At 36.1% G+C, this 12,468-nt stretch overlaps 1 non-coding gene across 1 annotated transcript; it reads right to left on the reverse strand.

Moving 5' to 3' along the window:
* Positions 1 to 8,486: 8,486 nt before the first annotated feature.
* LOC141669549 (small nucleolar RNA R71) lies at positions 8,487 to 8,588 on the reverse strand. Its single transcript, XR_012553822.1, has one exon. It is a non-coding gene; the product is annotated as a small nucleolar RNA R71 (small nucleolar RNA).
* Between the last annotated feature and the right edge of the window lie 3,880 nt (positions 8,589 to 12,468).

Consider the following 12,468-nt stretch of genomic DNA (forward strand, 5'->3'; position numbering starts at 1 on the left):
GACCGGGTCGAACGCCGGCTGGAATCCAGGGAAGATCCGGCGGCATTGCCGGTTCTGGCAAACCAGTTTAGCCCTCAGAAAACCACGGATTGACTCACTTTTGTTAGCCTAATTCAATCCTTACAATCCCAGCAACAGGTTGACATGCTAATCATCACCACATCCCCAATTTGTCATTTTCGATGAAAACGAAGGAAAATCCGGCTACCTTTAACTTTTTCTCAGTGAAAAGCCGATAGCCCCAAGCAAAACCAAATTCAACGATTTTTACTCGAATTCGAAGCTTATGACAACTCCTATCAAACCCAGCAACTCTAATTAATAAACAATCATCCAACAGTTCCGAAAATTAAAAAGAAACGAAGAACATAACCCATTAACTCGAACCACTTATCTAGCAATAAAATAATACAATTATATATGTAAATCAATTATAAATAACATGATAAAGCAAACTGTAGCATCAAAATCAATCAAATATCACTATATCATAAACCACCAAAATCGAATATAAACCCTAGAAATCGAAATGGAGATATTACCAATTTATTAATCATTTTGATGGCATAACCTGATAGAGCTTCTCAAGAGCTTCTGACCGACTGCAAACTCGACATAGTTTGCTTTCCAGATCACCTCAAAATCATGGTTTGATCTCAAGAACAGTTCTCGAAACCCTAACCCTAATTTCAGAGATTATTCTAAATTTTTAATATACATTTATGATTTTTTATAAAAATAACTAATAATTAAAATATATTTATAATTACAAAACAATACCCCCAAATTATTTGGATCCTAATTGTGACGCCCCCAAATCCACCACTTCGTAGATTCAGGTCGCCACGATATCAAGCTTCGCACACCTGTATTATTATTAAAAACATAACCAAAATATGACATTTATAATGAACATCATTCCGCAATTCAAAGATCGAGTCTCCTTCATAATCTGATTATTTCATGTACCACGTGAACCTACTACAAGTCTAGTTCATAGCTAAACATTATTACATAGAGATATTATATGGCAATCCCTTAGAGGTTGTCATCACGAACATGTTCCTTTCCTTTCCTCTGCCTTGGATAATCAGATGCTCTGCCCTCTTTATTCTTAACTAGTTTGGATGAATACAAGTATAGCAAGAGTGAGCAACTGAGTGCTCAACAAGTAAAAAAATGACTTAACAATTTAAGTTGATGGGAATAATAGGTGCCAAGAGCAACAATAATTTATAACAAGAAGAGATAACGACACATCACGATATTATCAAAGAAGCTCTTATCTAGCACAGTGCCATCGAATTCAAGATTAACTGGTCATTTTCCATCCTCGGTACATCAATGATGCGTTCAACTATCACAGTGTATCGTCCTCCTGCGAATCTTACACACACTTGCTAGCATAAAATAAGGGTTAACGTCTTAACCCTCGGCTAAATTCGAGCCGGATAACATGTCCACACATTGGACTTGTCATATTATAGATACCGTGGTTATTTCACGTTGACCGGTATAAATGTACACATCACGATTCAATTTTCACATCACTTCACATCACATTATTCAGAATTTCATCACATAACCTGGTTCGAACAATAAACCGGTTTTCATGCTTATAATATCATTTTTACATCGATATGAATGATATATAGATGTCTGTGTAGTATGAGGGTTATCTCGAATAATGAGAATAACTGTAATATCCGGGATATCGCGTATAATTATTTTATCAATAAATGATTTTTATGTAATTATTATGTGAATTTTGGTGAATTATCTGTTGATTGAAAATAATATTTAGATGTATATATGTGATAAAATGTGAGTGTGTTAATTTTATTATGTCCAGAATAAAATATAGATAATTAAGGAATTTTCTGGTAAATTTTGGAGTATTATATCATTTTATATTGATTTATGAAATTATTAATTATTTTCTGATAATTACAAAATTATTTTATAAAGCCGGGAATCGCCCAACCTCAACCGTTTTTATATTTTTACAACCCGAAACTTTTCCGAAAACTCCTTCCTAACCTAATATGATCATTTCGGACATTTTCCATGTTTTGACTTTTTTCGATCCGGATTACGGTTTGACCCGTGCGCGCCCCGGCGCAAGATTTTTGATACGATAATCATTTCGGTCAATCAACAAAACCCGTATTCTCGAAAGACGGGATAATATTACATTATTTTCGTATAAAGTGTTTTATAAAAAGCCCGGTTATGATAATTATCCAATACGGGTATTAAATCGGATCGTTTTTGCAGTTACTTAGTGGCTAAGTAACTAATTTAACGATCCAAAACGATCCAGAATGAACCAATATTCCATAAATATAAATATCATATTTCTTATTTCATTTTATTCGTTTATTCATTTACAACCAGTAAAAATACAATAAATACAGAGAAAAACCCTAAAAAAATCGATACATTCCTGAGAATCAAACGCACGAACGAGGATGTTACCGAACTCCGATTCAAGCGTATAATATATCAAAACGAAGCTCTCGAAATATAGAATCATAATCAATCATCATTTTTTACCCAGAAATCAAGGTATTTTTATGATTTAATTATTTTAATTCGAATTAATTATAGATTAAATTATGAATTTTTGTTCTTGATGTTGTTGATATGATTTGATGATTCCATCGTGTAGATAATGATTTTCTGGTCAATTTGGTATATTATATGTCAAAAACTGAGTTCAATAACATGTAAAAAAGTTGATTTGATTCTTGAGTTTGAATGTTCTTCGTGTTCTTGAATAATCTCACCGGAAAATTTAACTTTTTGGCCGGATTTTTGACTCGTTGAACCTGGAAACGTATGGCTTACATCATTAAATAGATCATGAAGTTTTGAATCGATTCATATCATGGTTTTGTACGTTCGACGAAGGAATCGTGTCGTCGGATTCTGGCGAATCGCGGCGGCGACGGTTGATTCTCGTCGTTTCGCTGATTTTCTGTTAATTCTAAGTACAAATACGAACTCCTGGCATCGAGTTATGGTAGACTGGAGCTTCTGGTTTAATTCTGGGCAGCTATGGTCGTCGCCGGAAAAGCTTCAGGCGGTGGCCATGGCTTCTCCGGCGAAGGGGGGGAAGACGACTGTAATATTTACAATTTAGTCCCCCGAGTTTGTATACCTTGTATTTTCAATAGTCTGGTTTTAAAAACTTGCAATTTAACCCCTGATTTTTGATATTATTTTGAAAATGATATTTTTATTATTTTAAAAATTAGAAAATTGTTCATCTATTTATTTTAAATTCAGAAAAATTATTTTAATTATTTTTTTATTTAAAAACAAATCGAAATTATTTTATTAATTAATTTTAATTAGTTTTTAATTATTTTAATTAATCGATTAATTTATTATTAATTGATTAATTAACTTAATTAATTATTAATTAATTTTAATTGATTTAATAATTGGATTTAATTATTTAAAATTGATTTAAAAATTCTAAAATAATAGTTTCGAGCTTTAAAATATTATTTTAAAATATTTTCAAGACTCGATAATTATTATAAAATTATTTTAAAGCCAAAGTCGGGTGTTCGAACCCTATTATTTAATTATAAAATGATTCGGAGTCCCGTTTAATTCCGAAAAATGTTCAAAACTTCGTAATAAATGCCTGGAACACCATTTTAACCCCAAATCCTCTTTGAATGATTATTTTAATTGAATATCTTACGTGCTACGTGTTATATGTGATCTAATTGATGCATAATATGACTGTACGTGTGTTGTTTGACTATTTTGTTCATAACTTTCAATCCGTACGTCGGATTTGGGTGAAACGAAGGGTAGTTAGAAGTTTATAACGAATAGAACGAAATGAGTGTAAGTATTGATAAGTACATGTGATGTTTAACAGAGGAAGCGAGGTGTAGAAAGGGAGAGCAGTTAGTCAGTGAGTGGGAATCAATTGATAAGTGCTAGTAAAGCGAAAGCAAATCGATAAGGCAAGTGTTTCTTTCCCTCTTGATTATTGCAAGTATTTTGGAACGTTCTTCATTGTGTTACAATTACTTTAAATGATTATTATTCTATAATGCAAGTGCTTTGCAATACTTAAACCTAAACCCTGATTCTTATTGATCTTGAGCCATAAGCCTCTTCATAAACCTTTGATTGTTGAATTCCCAGATACCAGCCATACACATACGATACTACTCCACAAATACATATCTACCACATACTGATTCTGATATTGAGTTTCTTAACATACCAACCCTTATTCCTTATTTATCAGAAGACCAATTCTTGAAACCTTTGAACCCTTGGTCTTCTACTTTCTGAACCTTTCCTTGATTGAAAGCCAATCTTTTTGAATTTTCTGTTATGCCTTCATGGTGTTAGGAATCACCCTATGCTTCCAGATAAATATTGTTTATAATTCAACTTATTGATTTACATTGGTTATCATATTAAATTGTTTTAGAATTGGATGGTTTTATAAATGTGGACCTGATTCATGGTCAGACCAGATTCATGGTCATAATAGGCCAATGCGTGCCTTAGATCCAGTATATAGAGCAAAGCGGGGAGTCTTGCTCGGGGTTAGTGCGTGACTGATCAGCAGCCTAACCTTGGTTTTTTTTAAATGAGAACGAATATCCAATTCTAATCAAAATTTATCAGCAATCTTGATTCCTTATATCATATCACTTGATCATTTTTAATCTCAGTTACTGTCTTTGTGCCTTGCTGAGCTAGTCAGCTCACTCTTGCAAAATTGTTTATATTCTTTTCCAATGAAAAAGGAAACTGGTGGTAGCGAGGATCCCCAGGCAAGTGTGCGAGCTAGGTTTCCAGGTTGAATTGGAATAGACTAGCAGGGGATGTTTGGATTGGTTGTGTTTATAGTTTGTAATAAAGTTGAAACTTCCAATGTAAGATAAATAAACTGGGTTTTGGTACGTTTGTGTAATAAATAAGATTGTGGCTTGTGGACATACTTTAAACTATTTCGATCCGTGGATTATGGTAAGTAGGGTCATTGCATACCTATATATTATTATACTCATAACAGGTTTAATATGGTGTGTGTTGTGGGCCCCAAACTTCTGACCCGGGTTTGGAGAGCGTTACAATAACCATGTCAAACGAAGTTCTTGAATGTCTTCATCAAGTGAATAGCTCTGAACAAAAAATTGATTTACAAGTTGTGAGTTTTGGAAAGAGTTCAATGAATTGATAAAAGATATTTCAGATTTAAAGATGATTAATAATCAATCTGACCGACAATCGATGCAGATTCAAGAATAATTTAGGCGATTATAAGAATTTAAATTCATCTGATATGAAAGAGATAACTGATCTGAATGATAGAAACAGTTGGGAATCTAAGTAAGGAATTCTTCGGTGGAATTAAGATTTAGAATTATCGGCGAAAGGAAATAATCGTAAATGAGATCTTCAGAATTTAAATCCACAATATTCATCATTAATGAATAAGACATATAAGTCATAAATAAGAATAGAGCGGAGAAAACTTGTCTCGTATTTCGACAATTCGCGTTCACGCAGCAATACCTCCTTCCCAGTTAACAAAAATAATCTCGCTTGAGATATTGTTCTAAAATAATCAATTTCACCCAAATCAATTTAGAAACAATATTTGAAATATAACTACTCTTGTAATCATAGCTTCTAATATTTATTTTGAGGAGTCATTCAAAATAGAATATAACCTAGCGGTCATTATGAGGTATTTAATCACCGAATAATATAGTCCTTCTCTTGAGAAAATATTATAAATTATCAATAATATTCACTCATTACAAACTTAAATTTAGTGTAACGCTATTTTAAATAAGCGCAAAGTGGATACAAATAATATTTCTCCGACGCACCATCTACTTTTATATTTTTAGTAACTACTCGTTTATTAAGCGACAATTTCAAGAAATGTATATATTTTATCGGGTTGTCACTTGATACGAGTTATTTATTTCTTAGTGATTCATTCCAACATGTGCATAAAACTAGTATTTATGCTTTTTTAAGTCTAATTATTTTATTAACAATCCCTAGTTATTATCTCCTCTTTCATTTATTCCAAAATAATATATTTTTATTCTCTCCAATTTATTAAAGGAATCTATTTAATCTTTGAACATCAAAATAAAACCCATAATTATATCCACTCTCTTTTATTAGCTCCTTAATTACTAAATCAATTAACTAACTAATATTTCTCCACTTATTCCTTTAATTTATTAAAGACTAATAATTCCATTTTAATCCCTTTTTATTTTTTTATTCCTATTATAAAATATTAATCAATCAAGGATTTACCAAACTACCCCTCCTCTTCTTCTTCCTCACATCACTACTGGCATGGCGACTGTTGAGTGGCATTTATGATACTTTATAATGCTCTAATAAGCTTTGAATCGATGTATTTGTACTCAAGTTGTTAAGTGTTTTAACGTGTTTTCTAGTGTTTTTGCATTTCAGGCATTAATTTGTGAATCAGGTGAATTAGCATTGTTTTGGTGCTAATTTGGTGCAAGGTGGTCTTGGAATAAAAGCTCATGGAAAGCAGGCTCGAAGCAGCAAGGAAAAAGATGAAATCTGAGTTTTTCCCGGAAGGACGGCGCGCCCACGCTTTGATAGCGCGCGGCCGCGCCAGGATTCCAGAATGACAGCGCGCCCGCGCTATAATAGCGCGAGCCCGCGCCGGTGCGGAAAATATGAACCCTGATTCTATTTCGATTCTAAGTGGGGAGACTTTCAGATTGCAAAGGGCTGCTATATATATTTAAATAAGAACGTTTTCATAGAAGAGACATACCAGAGCGCAAGAAGAGCCGTAAGAAGACCGTTTAGCACAATTTAATGAAGGCGAAGAAGATCTTGTTTTTACTTGTGAATCTTTGTTTTAAGTTGTATTTGGATGCTAGTTTTCTTACTTGTGAACCTTACTCTTATTTTGTACTAGTTTTTTTTATTCGTTATAAAGACTACGTTTTTTATACCATGCTTTCATCGGAACCCACGTTGATGATGAGTCTGATCATGGGCTAATCATTATCGTGGGGTTCTAGCGGATTTATTTATGGATTTCTTTAGTTAAATTGTTTCGATACCTTAATATTTGGTGATTGATTGATATCCTAGTATTGGTTGTGCGTATTCGTCTTATGAGCATTGTGAACTTATAAGATAGTGTGTTAATTCTTAATGAAGCTACAGTGAATTTAAGGATTTAGAACTTGCCATGCTAGCATAGGTTTATGTATTGTTATGCATGATTCGTAGGTAATTTTAACCATCTTACTTGACCTGTATAATCAAGATAGATAACTTGTGCTTAAACCGTTATGTTGTCAAATTCTATAGACATATAGGGTCTCAATATAATTGGTGTCTATTCAGCTTCTATCTCTTTTGTGGATGTCTGGTAGTATGGTACTCGAGCAACAAAAGTTGGCATTTATCAGTTTCGTGTTGTCTGATTAGTGTCATCACCATTGCATGCTAAGGTTGAGAACAATAAGGCTATTGAATAAAGTATTTAATGAAGTTAAAATCCCATGTTTGTCATATATATTAATTCAGTCAATATTATTCTCTTAGTTATAATAGTTAGCGTAATTCTTAGTTATAAACAACCTCAATTTGTTATCGTCTTAGCATTGAATAATAACTATACATCGTTGCTTAAGTGCATGAATTAATTAGTTAACCAATACAGTCTCTGTGGGAACGAACTAGAAAAGATTTTATACTACTTGTGAACTTGTATACTTGCATGTAATATTAGCCCTTGTTTAGCGACTAATAAGTTTTTGGCGCCGCTGCCGGGGACTGCAGTGTTAATTATTAGTTTATGTATTTTTCATCAGTGGTCGTTAAAGTTCATTGACTCGGACATTGTTACTTATTTGTTCCTTGTTTTATTTCAGGTACTCTAGCGAGGGTGTATGCATACGCATTCGCGTACTCGTAAGAGAACACTGGATAAAGCCGAGGAAGAACTTGTGGTAGTTCGTAAGGAAGTTTTTAAGGAAGAAAAAAAGGTAGAAGAAGAAGAGAAAGTTGAATAGCCAGCTTTAGTAGAGATGGGTGATCAAGCGGAAAATCTAAAGGCTTTGATGGACTATTCTCAGCCTAAGATAAATGACATTCAGTCAAGCATCATCAGACCAGCCATCAGGGCTAACACTTTTAAGATCAATTCAAGCACGATTCAGATGATATAGAACTTAGTTTAGTTTGGGGGTTCTCTTACTGAAGACCCCAACATGCACGTCAGGGATTTCATCGAGATCTACGACACCTTCAAGTTCAATGATGTGACTGAAGAGCCTATCAAGCTACGCCTCTTCCCATTCTCTCTAAGGGATAAAGCTAAGTGTTGGTTACACTCTCTACCAACAGGGTCTATCACCACTTGGGAGGATCTTGCGCAAAAGTTTCTCACTAAATTCTTCCCTATGGCGAAGAATGCTACAATCAGGAATGCTCTTACTCAGTTTGCTCAGCAAACTGGAGAATCTCTGTGTAAGGCTTGGGATCGATATAAAGAGATGCTAAGTCGCACACCATGGCATGCCTGATTGGATGATTATCAACTATTTCTACGATGGATTGGGTGCTACTTCTAGACCCATACTTGATGCAGCATCAGGAGGAGCCTTGTGTGCTAAAAGCTACGATGAAGCTTATGAACTTATTGAACTGATGGCTGCTAATGAGTACCAGAATCCTTCCCAGAGGATGAATCAGGGAAAAGTCGCAGGCATTCTGGAGTTGGACGCAACAATTCCTATCACTGCCCAACTTATGGCTTTGACGATGAAGGTGGACACTTTGGCTAATTATGGAGTTAATCAAATCGCTAGTGTCTGTGAGCTTTGTGTTGGTGCGCACGAGACTGATCAGTGCGCAATTTCTAGTGAATCAACTCAGTTTGTGAGTAACTTCCAGCGATCGCAGCAACCAGTGCCAGCCACCTATCATCCCAACAACTGCAATCATCATAATTTCAGCTGGAGCAACACTCCGAATGTGGTTCAACAGCCTTATTAGCACTATCTAGCTAAGTAGTACAACCCCCTGGTTTTCAGTAACCGTAATATGCACCAAAACAACAACTCCAGTTGCAACAAGCCAATGAAAAATCTGAATTAGAGGAGTTGAAGCTTATGTGCAAAAGTCAAGCCATTTCTATTAAGCCTTGGAAAATCAAATTAGGCAAATTGCCAATGCCTTGCTAAATCGTCAGTCTGGTACACTGCCTAGTGACACTGAAGTGCCAGGAAAGAGGGAAGCTAAGGAGCAGGTAAAGGCAATCACTTTAAGGTCTGGAAAGGTTGCGAATCCCGAACAAACTCAAGTGTTGACTAAAGAAGCTGAGGTTGAGAAAGAAGTAGAGCAGTAGGAAGTAGAAGTAAAACAAAGGAAGATTACTGTTGATCATACTCCTCCTGAGGGTAATACAGGGGAGAAGCAGATATATCCTCCACCGCCTTTTCCCAAGCGGCTGCAGAAAAAAAAGTTGGACAAGCAATTTGAGAAGTTTCTGGAGGTGTTCAAGAAACTTCATATCAACATACCATTCGCAGAGGCTCTTGAGCAGATGTCTAGTTACGCAAAGTTTATGAAAGGTATTCTCTCTCGGAAGGTGAAGCTAGATGATTTAGAGAATGTCGCTCTCACGGAGGAATGCAGTGATGTGCTGTAACAGAAGTTGCCTCCGAAGCTTAAAGACCCAGGAAGCTTCACTATTCTGCACTATTGGAAAAGTGACTTTTGACATATGCTTATGTGACTTGGGAGCTAGCATCAATCTGATGCCTTTGTCAATCTTCAAGCACTTGGACTTGCCTGATCCAAAACTGACTTATATGACCTTGCAGTTGGCCGACCGTTCTATTACATATCCGAGAGGTATTGTGGAGGATGTCTTGGTTAAGGTTGATAAACTCATCTTCACTACTGATTTCATAATTCTTGATTTCGAGGAGGATAAGAAGATTCTCATAATCTTGGGGAGACCTTTCTTGGAGACTGGCCGAACCTTGATAGATGTGCAGAAGGGTGAGCTCACAATGCGAGTTCTGGATCAGGATATTACTTTTAATATGTTAAATGCTATGAAATTTCCTACTGATAATGAGGAATGCTTAAAAGTGGAGTTGGTCAATTCGGTGGTCACATCGGAACTTGATCAATTGCTGAGGTCCGATGCCTTAGAAAAAGCCTTGTTAGGGAATTCAAATAATGAAGATGACGAAGGTGAAGAACAATTGCAGTATTTGAATGCTTGTCCCTGGAATAGCAAGATAGATATGCCTTTTGAATCTCTTGGAATGGAGGAATCGAACAAAGCTCCTAAACGCCTCAAGCCATCTATTGATGAAGCTCCCACTCTTAAGCTTAAGCCTTTACCTGAGCATTTGAGGTATGTGTTTTTAGGTGATGCATCTATTCTTCCTGTTATTATTGCATCTGACCTTTCAGGTAGTTATGAGGAGTGAGGATTCTGAGAGAGTTCAAATCGACAATTGGATGGACTATAGTAGATATCAAGGGAATCAGTCATTCTTACTGCATGCATAAAATCCTGCTAGAGGAAGGTAGCAAGCCTACGGTCGAGCAGCAAAGAAGACTTAATCCTAATATGAAGGAGGTAGTGAAGAAGGAAATTCTTAAGTGGCTAGATGCAGGGATCATCTACCCTATTTCTGATAGTTCATGGGTAAGCCCGGTTCAATATGTGCCAAAGAAAGGTGGAATAACTGTGGTAGCAAATGAGAAGAATGAGCTTATTCCTACTAGAACAATCACGGGGTGGAGAGTTTGCATGAACTACAGGAAGCTGAACAAAGCCACTAGGAAGGATCACTTCCCTTTGCCCTTCATTGATCAGATGCTCGACAGGTTGGCTGGTCATGAGTACTATTGTCTTCTGGATAGTTATTTGGGTTATAATCAAATTTTTATCACTCTAGAAGATCAAGAGAAAACTACCTTCACTTGTCCATTTGGTACTTTCTCCTTCAGACGAGTTTCTTTTGGTCTGTGTGGTGCACCAGCCACATTTCAGAGATGCATGATGGCCATCTTTTCTGATATGACTAGCCAGAATGTGGAAGTATTCATGGATGACTTCTCATTCTTTGGCGATTCTTTTGATGAATGCTTGCAAAATCTTGAACACATTCTCAAGAGGTGCGTTGAGACCAATCTGATTCTCAATTGGGAGAAATGTCACTTTATGGTGCGTCAGGGAATTATTTCGGGCACAAGGTTTCTAGTAAAGGTCTAGAGGTGGACAAGGCCAAGGTGGGGGTCATTGAGAATCTTCCTCCACCCATTTCTGTTAAGGGAATTTGCAGTTTTCTTGGTCATGCTGGTTTCTACAGGCGTTTCATCAAAGACTTCTCAAAAATTTCAAGGCCATTGTGCAGTTTGCTAGAGAAAGATGTTCCTTTCAAGTTTGATGATGAGTGCCTTGCAGCTTTTGAGACATTGAAGAAGAGTTTAATCACGGCACTGGTCATAACTGCACCTGATTGGAATGAACCTTTTGAGATGATGTGCGATACAAGTGACTATGCAGTTGGAGCAGTTCTTGGGCAAGGCAAGAACAACATATTTCATGTGGTCTACTATGCTAGTATGACCCTAAATGGTGCTCAACTGAATTATACTACTACAGATAAAGAACTTTTGGCTCTTGTCTATGGTTTTGAGAAATTTCGATCTTATCTACTTGGGACTAAGGTGACAGTTTTCACTGATCACACTGCAATTCGATATCTAGTCTCAAAGAAGGACTCGAAGCCTAGATTAATTAGATGGGTTCTTTTGCATCAAAAATTTGAACTAGATATCAAGGACAGAAAGGGGACTGAAAATCAAGTCGATAATTATCTCTCGCGTTTAGAGAATCCTAATGCTACTTCATTGGATAAGACATTAATAAATGAGTCTTTTCCCGATGAGCAGTTATTTGGAGTGCAAGAAGAAGAACCGTGGTTTGCAGAAATTGTGAACTACCTTGTGAGTAATATCATGCCTCCCGACTTATCTTATGCTCAAAGGAAGAAGTTTCTACATGAAGTGAAGTGGTATATGTGGGATGAGCCGTTTCTTTTTCGTCAAGAAGCTGACCAAATCATCAAGAGATGTATTCCTTACAGCAAATGGGGGGGATCTTGCGAGATTGCCACTCAACGGCTTATGGGGGACATTATGGTGGAGAAAAGACAGCAGCTCATGTTCTTTAAACAGGCTTCTTTTGGCCGACATTGTTTAAAGATGTTCACCAGTTCATTTTGAAATATGATCGATGTCAATGTGTGGGTAATATGTCTAAGAGGGATGAGATGCCTCTTAATGTGCTTCTCGAGGTTGAGGTCTTCGATGTTTGGGGAATTGACTTCATGGGGCCATTTGTCTCATCTTGTAACAATTAGTATATCT

The sequence above is a fragment of the Apium graveolens genome, chromosome 6 (genome assembly GCF_009905375.1).
Source record: "Apium graveolens cultivar Ventura chromosome 6, ASM990537v1, whole genome shotgun sequence".
NCBI classification, from domain to species: domain Eukaryota; kingdom Viridiplantae; phylum Streptophyta; class Magnoliopsida; order Apiales; family Apiaceae; genus Apium; species Apium graveolens.